Source organism: Eptatretus burgeri, chromosome 14 (assembly GCF_056783735.1).
Source record: "Eptatretus burgeri isolate ZD-2024b chromosome 14, Ebu_testis_v1, whole genome shotgun sequence".
NCBI lineage: Eukaryota > Metazoa > Chordata > Myxini > Myxiniformes > Myxinidae > Eptatretus > Eptatretus burgeri.
The window spans coordinates 885064-899824 of record NC_140974.1 but is presented as its reverse complement, the minus strand read 5'-3'; the positions used below and the strand labels follow the sequence as shown (position 1 = coordinate 899824).

The following is a 14761-nucleotide window of genomic DNA, read 5'->3' as shown; positions in this document are numbered from 1 at the left end:
CCAGAAGTTTCTACGATGATTCTGTACCAAACCATCAAAAATCGAATGTTTTGGATGTTTTACCTCACTGTGACGTTGACCTTTGACCGATTTTGATCAAAATCTAATCAGCGCTAGCCACCACCCTCCTGAATCACGTGGTGTAATTTGACATTGGTAGCTTCTTCCGTTCGAGTTATCGTGCCTACAAACAAACAAACAAGCAGTCATCGACTGGTACTTACGAAATCGTCAACTTGACCTCTGACCTTGTCTAATAAAAGCTGTCTCAAGAGAAGGTGGCGACGCAAACCAGAAGTTTCTACGATGATTCTGTACCAAACCATCATAAATCGAATGCTTGACCTCACTGTGACCTTGACCTTTGACAGATTTTAACCAAAATCTAATCAGCACGAGCCATCACCCTCCTGAATCATGAGGTGCAATTTGACATTGGTAGCTTCTTCCGTTCTCGAGTTATCATGCCTACAAACAAACAAGCAGTCATAGACTGGTACTGACGAAATCGTCAACTTGACCTCTGACCTTGTCGAATAAAAGCTGTCTCTCGAGAAGGTAGCGACGCAAACCAGAAGTTTCTACGATCATTCTGCACCAAACCATCAAAAATCGAATGTTTTGGATGTTTGACCTCACTGTGACCTTTGTGGTGGAGTCTGCGGGCCTATGGGGAAGGGCATGGTGATGATGCATGGTGGGCGTGATGATGGGAGGAGTGGCCGTAGGGGGTCGGCAAGGGATATGAGGTGTGCGCGCCGCCTGAGGCGTCGTAGTATGCTGGAGTCGTCCGGCTTGTGCGTGTGCATACGAATAAAGGAGAGCTGCCGGGCAGAGTACGCCCGCGCTCGTACTTGTACAACACAGCCCGGCTCGACTGTCCTTCCGCTCGTGTCTGCCTGCTAAGCATCTTCCATTTCAGTACAGTACAGTTGGCGAACGAGGATCTTCGAATCGGCGTGTGTAAGGGCGGCAAATGACCCGTGCGGTTCCAAGCTACGGAGCCAAAGGTCTCGCCGGCGCGAACATGGCAGAGAGTCGGTGCACGGCAAACGTACGCGTGCCCGCCTTCGTCGGAATCGACTTCGGCCACGTCGAGTGGGCAACGTTCGTTCGTTTGGTTCATTTTCCTGTTCGTTTTGTCGAGGACACGCGTTTCGGCTCGAACGCGGCGTTGGACGTCGCGCAAGCTCTGGAGAATGTCCGAGGTCTCGATAGTGGGGGCACAGCAGATGGTCTAGGGGTCATCGCGATGGGCCAGGCACGCACGGCCATGCGCACGGTCTGCGGCGCGGGTCGTGGGCGAGCGTGGCAATGCAATCACTCGGACGGCGGTCTGGGCTCTCGAGGTAGTCTACGGTGTGTGGGCCGAGGGTCATCGCCCATTGTTACGGTCATAGATGGCGGTGTGCGAGGCGATCCTTCCGTCCCGGGTCGAAACCTGCTTGCAATTGATCCGGAGATGACAAGATCAGTGGCAGGGGGGGGGGGGAAGTGAGCGAGGCACGGATCGGGTGTCGAATCGAGTCCACTCGTGCTGGCCGCGCATCGCATTCGGCTGTGTCGTGCGAATTCACGTCGGAGGAGCGTCCGGCACGGTTCAGAGATCGTTTTATTTCTGGTCTGCGAGCAGCCATCCTACGGTTGACCGACATCACATTCGACTCGGCGGTCACGACTGCTTCATCTGTCGAGCAGACATTCACGGATGTCCGCGCCATTGCTGGCCAAGACGTAATGAGTAGCTCCAGCTGGAGCATGGCGGCTAATCCCGAAGGCCACGCGGTGACCGCGCAAGTGCAGCAGGTCGCGCAGCCCAGAGTCCGCGCGATGGCTCAAGTGCCGCAGGGTGCTCGCGCGCCTAGCGGTGCGGGACGAGGGCGCGCACCGCAGCACGGTCGCACCGGGAGCGAAGGGGCACCGCAGCACGGTCGCACCGGGAGCGAAGGGGCACCGCAGCAGGACCCCAGTGACCTGGAGATCAGCCTGCAGCCGGGGCATGATGATGCCGGCGAGCCGGAGCAGGAGCCGGACCCGGCGAGCCGGACTCTTTTGGGTCGGAACGGGTTCCGGTTCGTGCCTCCAGATGTGCCAGTGCTCTCTTGGAGACCTTCGTCGAGTACCGAGGGCGGGGCTCTGGCGGCGGGGGCCGCGTCGATGCAGCGGGAGCCACCGTTCGTTGCTGCCTGCGACGGTGATGTGCGCTCCAGGAGCGGCGAGAGCCATATCAGCTCTCGCGATGAGTTCCCGCGCTTCGTTCGCGATGAGTGCCCACGCTTCGGCAGGGTTCGTGAGGCAATGCGCATCAGTGTTGTTCAGGCAGCTTCAACAGGTGGCGGTGAGCCCGTGGCGTTAGAGGGAGTCGCGAGTCGCAACATCAAGTCGGGAACCAAGAAACGGACTCGTGATGCGGGTTGTGGGTTGTTGTTCAGGGCATATATGTTTTTCCTTGCTCTAGTGATGCAGTTTAACGTTGTTGAAATAAATGCCAGCAGTTCTCATGTGAAAGTGGATTTGGCGGGGATCAGTCAATGGAGTTGGTGTTTTGATCAATGTGATGTGGGGGCGAATAAAGAAGGTTTGTTGGCCTCCAGTTGCCCCAGGCCACAGGTAATTGCTTTGTCATGTGCTGGGATTTTATCAAAAAAGCATGCTGTACGGAAAAATGAGTTTGCAATACTTCGAATAATGTTCGTAGTGATTTATAACGAGCCTATGATTGCAGTGTGGGTTAAATGGAGTTGCTCCCGTCTAGCTGCCGTGTGGGTCTCGGAGATCGACTCGGAACCAAGACTGGTGCCCTGGTCGGCGTTACCCCCACCTCTGATTGCGAGCGCAACTCTCTGTGTTCGCTCAAGGCCGTTGGGACGGGCGTTGGCGTCAACTGATTGTGGTGCGTGAGTTGTTTTGGCGCATTAGATGCATGCAGCCAGCGGCGCTGTTCAGTGCCCCCGGCCAAGGTCGATCAAGGCCAGATGCATGCAGCCAGCGGCGCTGTTCAGTGCCCCCGGCCAAGGTCGATCAAGGCTGGCGCCGGGCTGCCGGCCTCGGAATGTTTGTCTACGTCGGGTCTGCCTGGGGGGAGTGGGCCAGAGGCGTTTGATGGGGCCGGGGGAGGTTGGCTCGAAAGGTCGTCACGACCTCGGGGAGGGGCATGTCAGCATGGGCCGCCTGAGGGCGTTTTTGCTGCGTAGTGCTGCTGTGCTTCTCATTTGCTGCTTCGTATCGGTAACACGGTCAGAGTGGGGGAGGGGGGGGCTTTGTGCACCTCCGTCTTTGGAACCTGGCCTTTACTGCTCCACGCGCTCGCATCGACACATTATATGATGTGGTGTGCTATTATACTTCGCTATTTTCATTTTATTTCCATGATTATTCTACGAAGTCCTTCGTGTTCTGTATGCTTCTTATAATGGTACTCATTTAATAATCATAGTTTTAAGGGGGAGGAGTGTGGTGGAGTCTGCGGGCCTATGGGGAAGGGCATGGTGATGATGCATGGTGGGCGTGATGATGGGAGGAGTGGCCGTGGGGGTCGGCAAGGGATATGAGGTGTGCACGCCGCCTGAGGCGTCGTAGTATGCTGGAGTCATCCGGCTTGTGCGTGTGCATACGAATAAAGGAGAGCTGCCGGGCAGAGTACGCCCGCGCTCGTACTTGTACAACACAGCCCGGCTCGACTGTCCTTCCGCTCGTGTCTGCCTGCTAAGCATCTTCCATTTCAGTACAGTACAACCTTGACCTTTGACCGATTTTGACCAAAATCTAATGAGCACTCGCCATCAGCCTCCTGAATCATGTGGTGTAATTTGACATTGGTAGCTTCTTTCGTTCTCGAGTTATCTGTACCAAACCATCAAAAATCGAATATTTGACCTCACCGTGACCTTGACCGATTTTGACCAAAATCTAATCAGCACTTGCCATTAGCCTCCTGAATCACGTGGTGTAATTTGACCTTGGGAGCTTCTTCCATTCTCGAGTTATCGTGCCTACAAACAAACAAACAAACAAACAAACAGAAACGGAAGGCATCAATATACTTACGAAATCTTTAGATTTCTTTAGATTTCGTTTTTCAAATCAAATCTTTAGATTTCGTAAGTAACAAACAAACAGAAAGGGGTGAAAACAGTAACCTCCGTCCATCTTCGATGGCGGAGGTTAACGATAAGTATACAATAATAGTGAAATGAAAGAAAACAGGCTTACTTACCTTTGCCCTCACGATAATACAGTTCTTGTCAGCTTTCGTCAACATTATGTCACCAACAAACCCGACGACATAATCCGAGTAAGCGTCCATACTCGTGAAGGCTTTCGGGCTGGCTTGAGTGTAAGGAAGGACTCGGCGTTTCAACAAGGTAAACATCGATGTCAGGGAAAACGATTTGAGGCCAAAATTTCCTTTCTGTTGTCCATTTACCCTTTCAAATAATATAAGGATCTTCACTAAGACCGCACAGCTTCCGTTTTTCGCGGTACCTCTTCTTGGAAATATCATCTAATCTCTGGAAATAGCCCAGAAGTTCGCGCGACACGTGCATGGTCGCCATGATTTGTTGCCACTCAATATGGCGGCGCCTTACCTTCCGCCGTGACGTCACTCCCTTCGTGCATCGGGTCAATTCGCTCCTCCTCATTATTATTTTTGCGTCCGTTGCCCTATTACCCCCGTTGTCAGATCGTTACATTTCACCATCAGTCATCACGCCCCCTCAGATTGAGTGTGTACAAAAAGAAAATCTCACCACAAAAACCGCGACTCACCCCCAAATATGATGGTGATTCAAGGTCCGGATTGCACTGAAGAAGAACCTCTTGATTGGAATTTTCATCAACACGACTTGACGATTTCATTCACTTCATTGATTTAAAAACAAAACAAAAAAACGTTCATGGACACAACAGAACCGGCTTTAGCGATGACTGAGGAATAAATACACTTCGCATTGCAACTGAAAGGAAATAAACATCAATAAAACTGTCAACACGTTCCCGTTACTCCGTCGGCCATTACGCCGCCATGGCCGCCATATAGCGCACAAAATTCTGGAATAACATAATACCTCGACAACTATTTAAATGGTAATAACGCCTTTTGTCGCTTCATTACAATTCTGGATTCCTTCCATTGTGGTGAATTAACGTGAATCAAGGGACATGACGCGGGATCACATGTTGTGCGTCTCGCGTATAAGGGGAGGTCTCTGCGGCACGGGTGGATTGTCCCCGGGGCATTGCTATTGACATCGGCTGTCCACTTGATGCTCGTTAACTGAAGGTGCTCATTGACTGGTGAGAATGGAGATTATATCGAACTCCGTGCTTACGCGGATTAGTCTGCAATGGTTAACTGCACATGTATACGTTTCTGCTTATGTACTCCTAGCTGAACCTGTATTTCCTGGTGTGCCCACAGAAGCGGCTCCAATCAAATGGAATAAAGCCTAAACTCTGAAGGTTCATCTCTCGCTCTCATTTCAATTTATTCCATTTAATTTTCTCGGCTCTCTCAACCAAAGATGGACAAGATCTACAAACCAGAGAGGTTCGACGCAGACCCAAACACGACTGACGCAGAAATGAAATGGTCACATTGGTTCTGCTCCTTCTCACACTATCTGACCATCATGTCATCGCGGAGGGAGCTGACAAATTTGCCGCTCTCGTGAATCATGTCTCGCCCGGCGTGTACAGGCTCTTCTCGGGGTGCGACACTTACGAAGCAGCGATTGACGTACTGCAGGCGCTCTACGTGAAGCCCAAGAACGAGGTATACATACGCCATCTTCTCCAACACACGCAAGCAAGCAGCCGGGGAGACAATCGATCAGTTCCTGCAAGCTCTGAATCAGCTGGGAAAAGACTGCAGCTTCCGGGCCGTGGCGCCGAGGAACACCGAAAGGAAGCGACACGGGAGGCATTCATCCAAGGACTCAGATCAGCCCACATACGGCAACGCTTACTAGAGAAAGCGCAGCCCACTCTTGACAAGGTAGTCGATCAGGCTCGAGCGATGGATACGGCTCAGCAGCAATCTGAGTCATTTGGGACACCGATGCTGCTCATGAACGCTGCTACGATGGGAACCCAAGGAACCCCACTGGCACAGACACAGCCAGACATGAGGGATGGAGAAACACCCGAGGAGCCGGATACCCAGACCTCGTCAAACTCCTCAGCAACTGCTCCGGTCGGTAAATGCTTCTTTTGTGGGTACAAAAGGCATCCTCGTCAAAAATGTCCAGCCAGAGATGCCACATGCATGAATTGCGACAAGAAGGGCATTATGCCAGGGTATGTAAATCTACTCTAAGGAGGAATAAACCCACTTCTGCGGCTCTCTACTCGCAAAATAAATTGACTGCAGCCTCCCGGGGAATCTATCCAAGGCTATCATCAACGTGCGAATTAACGGGCATATGGCTGAGGCACTGATTGATACCGGTAGCTCTGAAAGTTTCGTCAACAGCTCGCTAGTGAAGGGCAGGAAATGGGTAATCCACCCGACTGACAATACGGTATGCATGGCCGCCACCTCACTACAATCCCGCGTACGAGGGTACTGCAATGTTGAATTGGACGTAAAAGGGTACACGCATCGGGATGTAAAAGGTGCTGGTGCTTCGTGATTTGTGCGCAGACGTAATTCTGGGTCATAATGTCCTCAAGCAGCACACGAGCATCGAAATACCCTTTGGAGGAAGCAAGCCTCGTCTAATTTTAAATGCGCTGACCACCGCGGAGGTGACGTCCCCCCAGCTGTTCGCTAACTTGTCGCCGGTCTGCAAACCGATAGCGATCAAATCGCGGCGATATACCACTGCTGACATGAATTTCATCACTTCAGAAACCAAGCGATTACTGGAGGAGGGAATTATAGAACCGAGCGATTCGCCATGGCGCGCACAGGTGTTAGTAACCAGCAGTCAGAACCATAAGAGACGGATGGTTGTCGATTGTGCACAAACGGTCAATCGCTTCACCCAACTCGACGCCTACCCCCTGCCGCGCATAGATGAGATGGTCGAACGCGTGGCCAATTATAAGGTATTCAGTACCATCGACTTGCGAAGCGCCTATCATCAAATTCCCATCCGAGAGGAAGACAAACCGTACACTGCATTCCAGGCAGGGCGGCGCCTCTACCAGTTCAGAAGGATACCATTCGGTGTCACGAATGGAGTAGCTTGCTTCCAACGGGTTATGGACGACATCATCTCAGATGAAAACCTCGAAGACACTTTTGTTTACGTGGATAATGTCACAGTGTGCGGTAGGGATCAGAGGGAACATGATAGGAATCTGGACAGATTCTTGAGCATTGCTGGAAAATATAATCTGACTCTCAACTACGAGAAATGCGTATTCTCGGCAAGGTCAATTGACCTTCTCGGCTACACGATAGCCGACGGCACAATTAAGCCTGATCCTGAGCGATTGCGCCCGCTCCGTGAGAGCTTCCACCACCTCAGGACTTGCAGACAATGCGCCGGGTGATCGGGATGTTCGCTTACTATGCAAGATGGATTTCGCAATACTCCGAGAAAATACATCCCCTAGTGCATTGCAAAAACTTTCCACCAGATGCCGCTGTCGTGAAAGCTTTCCACGATCTCAAGGATGATATCAGTAAGTCCGTGGTTTTATCGATCGACAGCTCGGTGCCCTTCGTGGTGGAGACCGACGCTTCAAATCACGCCATAGCTGCAACACTTAATCAGTCTGGGCGTCGGTCGCTTTCTTCTCGAGAACTCTCTCTAGAAGCGAGCAGAGACACTCGGCAATAGAGAAGGAGGCGTACGCCATCGTCGAAGCGCTGCGTAAATGGAGACATTATTTACTGGGAAACCACTTCACGCTCGTTACGGACCAACGATCCGTGGCTTTCATGTTTGATGGGAAAAATAACGGGAAAATTAAGAATGAAAAAATTATGAGATGGCGGATAGACCTAGCCTGCTACAGGTACGACATTGTTTACCGGCCGGAGGAAAGAAAACCCTGCTGCAGATACCTTCTCCCGGGTCTACAGTTCGGCAACAATCAGTCAGGCTTTGCAAGACCTCCATGTGTCTCTGTGCCACCCAGGGGTAACCAGGATGGCACATTTCGTACGCAGACAAAATCTTCCCTATTCTGTTGAAGATATTAAACAAATGAATGCTTCATGCCCTGTTTGTGCTGAACTAAAACCCAGATTCTTTGGCGCGGCATCTGGCAGACTGACCAAGGCTACTTCCCGCTTCGAGAGACTAAACATCGACTTCAAAGGGCCCCTGCCCACCGAGACAGACAACAGATACATATTCACCGTTGTTGATGAATATTCAAGGTTCCCTTTCGCGTTTCCGTGCTCGGATATGACCTCGGGCACTGTCGTAAAATGTCTCTCTGACGTCTTCGCTATGTTTGGGAGACCTTCGTACATACATTCAGACAGAGGGCCGTGTTTCATGTCGGCCGGGCTAAAACAATTCCTATGAGAGCACGGCATAGCAACTAGTCGAACGACGGGTTACAACCCACAGGGAAACGGGCAGGTGGAAAGGTATAATGGAGTTATTTGGAAAGCCATAACTCTGGCGCTGAAATCGAGAGGACTGGGCCCGAGCGATGGGAGGTTGCTCTTCCTGACGCAATGAATTCCATACGCTCTTTGCTCTGCACGTCCACAAATGCCACTCCTCACGAACGTATGTTTACTCACCAACGACGTTATGTTGACAGTCAAACGGTGCCCAACTGGCTGACCCACCCCGGTACAGTGTTCATGAAACGCCCGGCACGACAAAGGCAAGTATGAACCGCTGGTGGAGGGGGTCGAACTCATTGACACTAATCCAGAGTATGCTCATGTCAGGCTCCCGGATGGCAGGGAGACCACTGTGTCGGTTCGCCATCTGGCTCCCGCCGGTACTCCTCCCGCCGTGCACACCACCTCCTGGCTCTCCTCCTTCTGACATTTCCCCCCAGGAACTCCGCCAGGCGACGGGGCTGCCGTGTTCCACCCGAGAGCGATCGAGTCATCCCGGCACAAGTCGAGGCTCACCAAGAGGATCGGGAGTCTCCCTCAAGTGAAACTGCCGTTTACTCCCGGAGAGGTCGACGAATAAGGCCCCCTCGACGACTCAATCTGTAAAGGGGATTATCGGCATTCTCGCTGCTCATGCTCCTATATGCCCATTATATCATATATCGATGCTCATTTCCATGCTCCTACAACTCAAAATAATCACTGCTTGGCATGTATGCTTCTGTAGATCAATTAGTCAGCGTTGCTTGAAATGTATACTCCTATAGTGCTAAAGCAATCATGGTGTGTAAGATGGGCCCCTAGTTACATTTTAAAGGTGAGGAGAATGTGGTGAATTAACGTGAATCAAGGGACATGACGCGGGATCACATGTTGTGCGTCTCGCGTATAAGGGGAGGTCTCTGCGGCACGGGTGGATTGTCCCCGGGGCATTGCTATTGACATCGGCTGTCCACTTGATGCTCGTTAACTGAAGGTTCTCATTGACTGGTGAGAATGGAGATTATATCGAACTCCGTGCTTACGCGGATTAGTCTACAATGGTTAACTGCACATGTATACGTTTCTGCTTATGTACTCCTAGCTGAACCTGTATTTCCTGGTGTGCCCACAGAAGCGGCTCCAATCAAATGGAATAAAGCCTAAACTCTGAAGGTTCATCTCTCGCTCTCATTTCATCCATATCCATGGAATTCTTAACGTCCACACCACGGTTTGCAGTCCACACCATCTGTACGACTCGGTAAATACGCCACTTGCGTTCAAGACGACCTCCAAACTGATCACCACGACCAAACACCAATGTTACCGAGGTGAGAAATCAACTTCGTTGACACCAAGAACGACCGTACGTGCCTGAACAAGATGAAAACCGTGCCCGCTCCCGGTTAAGCCCCTGCTCGGTAACCCCGTGGCTGCTCCCGGTGTTATACGTGAAGAACCGGGTGAGAGTAACTCGTCACTGATATTTGAGCAATTTACAAACATTAAATGATTAAGTTCAGATGTTGGAGGTCACGGATACCATGGATCAACAAGAGTGAGAATTGCTTTGTGTGCACGTCCCCAAGACCCCGACCCACGTGATGGCGTCCAAGTCCAAAAAGGGCACAACGCTGTGAAAAATGGACCAAACGCCTTGGAACTCGAACGTCTTCTGTAATTTATCATAACAAAGCCGTGTACCGAGTTTCAGGTGAATATGTTAAAGGGTATGGGGGAAAAAGTCTGAACAACCACTAGTTGGACCCAGTGCCGGATTAAGCCTCGGCTGGCCCTAAGGCACATTTTGAAATTTTAGAGAATGGCCTGAAAATTTTAAATTAGATCTCGGGCTCATGGAAATGGACCCCAGACAAAAGATGAACTGATTCAAGAACAAAATATTTAATACAAAAAAGACAAATATTTAATGTGAAAATAATTTTTGGCCCAAATTTTTGGCTGGCCCTAAGGCACATGCCTTGTCTACCTAATGGTTAATCCAGCACTGGTTGGACCACTTCTTGCACTTCACCACCTTATAAACCACTTCCTGCAGAGGAAGGGGACGGACAGACGGAGGGTCGGACAGACGGACGGAAAGTCGGAGAGACGGACGGAAAGTCGGAGACAGACGGATGGACTGACTAAATTTACTATCGCCACATCGTGTTTCTATCTATTCCAAGGAACAATTTTTTTCAGTGATTCTTCACTATTGAGAGATCAGGCTAAAAACTATATATATATATATATCTATATATATATATATATATATATATCTATATATATATATATCTATATATATATATATATATATATATATATATATATATATATATATATATATATATATATATCTATATATATATATATATATATATCTATATATATATATATATATATATATATCTATATATATATATATATATATATATATATATATATATATATATATATATATATATATATATATATATATATATATATATATATCTATATATATATATATATATATATATATATATATATATATATATATATATATATATATATATATATATATATATATATATATATCTATATATATATATATATATATATATATATATATATATCTATATATATATATATATATATATATATCTATATATATATATATCTATATATATATCTATATATATATATATATATCTATATATATATATATATATATATATATATATATATATATATATATATATATATATATATATATATATATATATATATATATATATATATATATCATGATGTCTCGAAAAGTTATGGACGAGTAATGACAGAACTTGGTGGAGGAGTTGTGTCAGTGACGAGAACAAGCCGATTCGATTTGGGTTCAGGTTCAGGTCCGGATGCAGATCCAACCTATCAGTGGGATACACAACGTGAACTGTTCAGCCTGGCAGACCTGTATGACGCTCTACCGAGTGCCGTTCTAGTTTGCTTTGTGATTTTTACCGAGTTTGTTTGTTCTTCTCGAGAAGGTTGTATTTTTGAATTGTGGAAAATAAACTTGAACTTGAACATTGAGTGAAGACATACCTTGGTCACTCTACATTCATGGCACTGTCGCGTCAGATGCATCTGTTGATGCAGACCTCTCTGTGCCGGGGGTACAACCCCTACAAGTGGCCAAAATGATGTTAAAGTTACTGCGTTCAATCAATTGTTCTTTACGAAACTCTAAGGATCACCCAACAAAGCTGAAACTGCTGGTGAAACACGTGCGAAAGGTAAAAGATGGGAAGACATTACTAATAATTAAAATGGTTTATTACCAAAAGAATACCAGGGATAAGGATACAGAAGGTACGACAAATAAGACGAAACTAACCAAGCAGTCAACAGACACAAATAAGGATGCTGGGACACACAATCTTAGGCACAAAATAACAAGAGAATGGCTGCAAAATACTGGACTTGCACAACGAAGGGGAACCGAACAGGAAAAGACTTGTGTCGGCACGAGCAGGTTGTGGCTGCAGGACAATGATAGTTGTGGCTGCAGTGCGGCTCAAGGCACGAAGGTGAAGAGCGAGATGGCGATGCAGGTGATGTCCTCCCGACTCCTCACAACTCTTTTGTGGCGAGCGATGGAAGGAGAGAGAGAGAGAGAGAGAGAGAGAGAGAGAGAGAGAGAGAGAGAGAGAGAGAGAGAGAGAGAGAGAGAGAGAGAGAGACAGAGACAGAGACAGAGACAGAGACAGAGACAGAGACAGAGACAGAGACAGAGACAGAGACAGAGACGGAGACGGAGACGGAGAGAGAGAGAGAGAGGGAGGGAGAGGGAGAGAGAGAGAAAGAGGGTGAGAGAGAGAGAGAGAGAGAGAGAGAGAGAGAGAGAGAGAGATATGTTCACTTCTCTGAAGCTCAACTGCCACGCAGAAGCATGGTCACTTCCACCTACGAGACTGCCTCCAGGGCTGCCCGCTGCTTGTGCGCAGTCCCATCTGCGGGCCGCTCTGGCACGGGAGGGTTACACCCTCAGCCATGGCTCCACAGCCCATTTTGCCACCATGGCCTGTGGTCTGCTGGCCAAACAGTTTGTGATGTATCCTTTAAAAGCACATGGTATTTCTGTGTGCCCACGAGTCCTCCACTTGGCCTCACCTACCTTCGGGATGTTTTATACAACACAACCTCTATATTACTTGAAGGTTTACACTCGCCACTTCCTCAGTGCATGCTTTACAAGACGACTCACCTCTGCCAAATGTAATACAAGAGTAAATCTAAGATACACAATTCACACGGTCCATACTGAAGTCTTGAGATTATTTATCTATGGACCCCTACCCCATATTTCCACCTAACAGCAAACATCTGCAGAAAGATGGAGTGCTCATCTTCACTGTGATCTGCGGCTGCTGCTTATCATCTTGCATCGTATCATCTTGCAGATTAATTTAAGGCTCTGATAGTAATTGCTATCTCTTGGCAGGGAACTGAAGCAAATGGCATGTTTCATTCTCACCACAAACAGGTTGTCAAATGCACCACCTTACTGCCTCACATCTGATATTTGCTCCCCCGACCCCGAAAACTGTTTACTTCACACGGGCCAAAAAGAATGCAACACACATTCGTCCCCGTTATCTATTCCTTGTTGCCCCAAACCCAACTGTTTACAATGCCAACATCTTGGTCTGAACAGGATGCAATATGGACATGATTATTGATTGGAATTGGTTAAACAATTAGGTTTCAAGGGCTGAATGAGGTGGAAAGACCTGAATGCTTGAGCCTGGTGTTCTGTGCACATTGCTATAATATGGAAATAAAATTATTCAACTGTTCCTGACTACGTCTCCTGGTTAGGCCATCTGCCCGTCCAGCAGGAGACGGGGTTTTGCGGCCGTGTTACTGTTTTTTTAGCTGTTGTTTTTGTCGAGTTTACTTTGAGTACAAAGTGGACGTGGGCTATGCATTTTGCGATGCTTTCCAGTTGTGCTTTGCACAGCTATTCACAAGGACAAGCCACAATTGGCATTAATTGGCTACATGTCGTCCTCAAGTGTCGACGAATTTTATCACATCAACAGCAAAGGATTTACCCATGGAGAGGTCTTTGATGGGGCCTCCAAAATTTCATTTTTTGTATTTTACTTTTTTCTTTCTTCGGATCATGTAACATCTTCATTGGTTTCTCTCCTCCGTTTCCCTTCCATGTTCTTTCATCCTTTTAAACTTGCATTGTGTATTCTCACGCTCTTGGTTATTTTAAACTCAAATGAAGCTTTTTCAATCTGGTGGTCGTTTTGGCAATGTTAGTCCTCCCTCTTGTTTCTACCTTGGTGCGGTAGTTAATGGAAGCCCCATCACTGTGCATACCAACTCTATTGCTTGTGATTAATTTACTTATCTGTTCTTTGTTGTATTTTTATTTGTTTACTTTGTGATTTTTTTACCTTGTTCACTTTTTGTTTTCATTTGATTTCCTGAAAAGCACTTCGAGACATCTCTCTGTGTAAGACGCTATAATAGAGAGCTTATTTTAAAAATTATTTCCAGCACAAATCAAAACTGAATAACTTTATTGGGAAAACATCAAAGTTTTGGACAATTTAATCCAACAATCGAGTTCATCAAAATGCAAACCTCTGAAATTATAGATAATATTCATATTTGTCGCACAATGATGGCATTTTCCCAAAAGCATGAATTGCAAGGTGTTCACAGGTTACCATTCCAAACTCAAACTGATATAAATAAATAATAAAATGTGATGCAACGATGCGGTTCGCCGCATGTGAAGAACATTTATCAAAGTTACATTTACTCCCTGTGAAACAACATTTATCTCCCAGGTCTCCTGTGACATGTGATATCACATTTACTGCAAATTTACCCCACAAGAAAAAGTGCAGGGTGTTGCCTGATTCATTGAGATCAAATCAGCAGCTCGGGTTAAACGAAGCTTCAGGACGACCTACGGAAGACAGTCGTCATTGAGAATACCGATTTGTGAGTGGTACAACAGGCTTATGGAGACTGGTAGCATCCTACAGAGGAAGGGGACAGGCCAGCCAAGCATGTTCTGGAGTCGTTCCAGCACAGTCCCCAAGAATCCGTTGGAGTCGGACGATTATCTTGACAAAAAACACTTTGATAAATGTTGTTTCACATCCAGCAAACTGCATCGTTGTATCCCATGTAATTAATTTTATTTCATTAGTTTGAATTTGGAAAAGTTATTTA

At 47.4% G+C, this 14761-nt stretch overlaps 1 protein-coding gene across 5 annotated transcripts in view; it reads right to left on the bottom strand.

Annotated features, from left to right (window-relative positions):
• Window positions 1–14082: 14082 nt before the first annotated feature.
• LOC147012531 (retinoblastoma-associated protein-like) overlaps window positions 14083–14761 on the bottom strand; it is a 154964-nt gene continuing 154285 nt past the window's right edge. For all 5 annotated transcript variants that reach the window (XM_085853517.1, XM_085853514.1, XM_085853515.1 and 2 more), the window contains one exon: window positions 14083–14761. This exon is cut by the window's right edge. The gene's annotated coding sequence lies outside the window, so the exon portion shown is untranslated.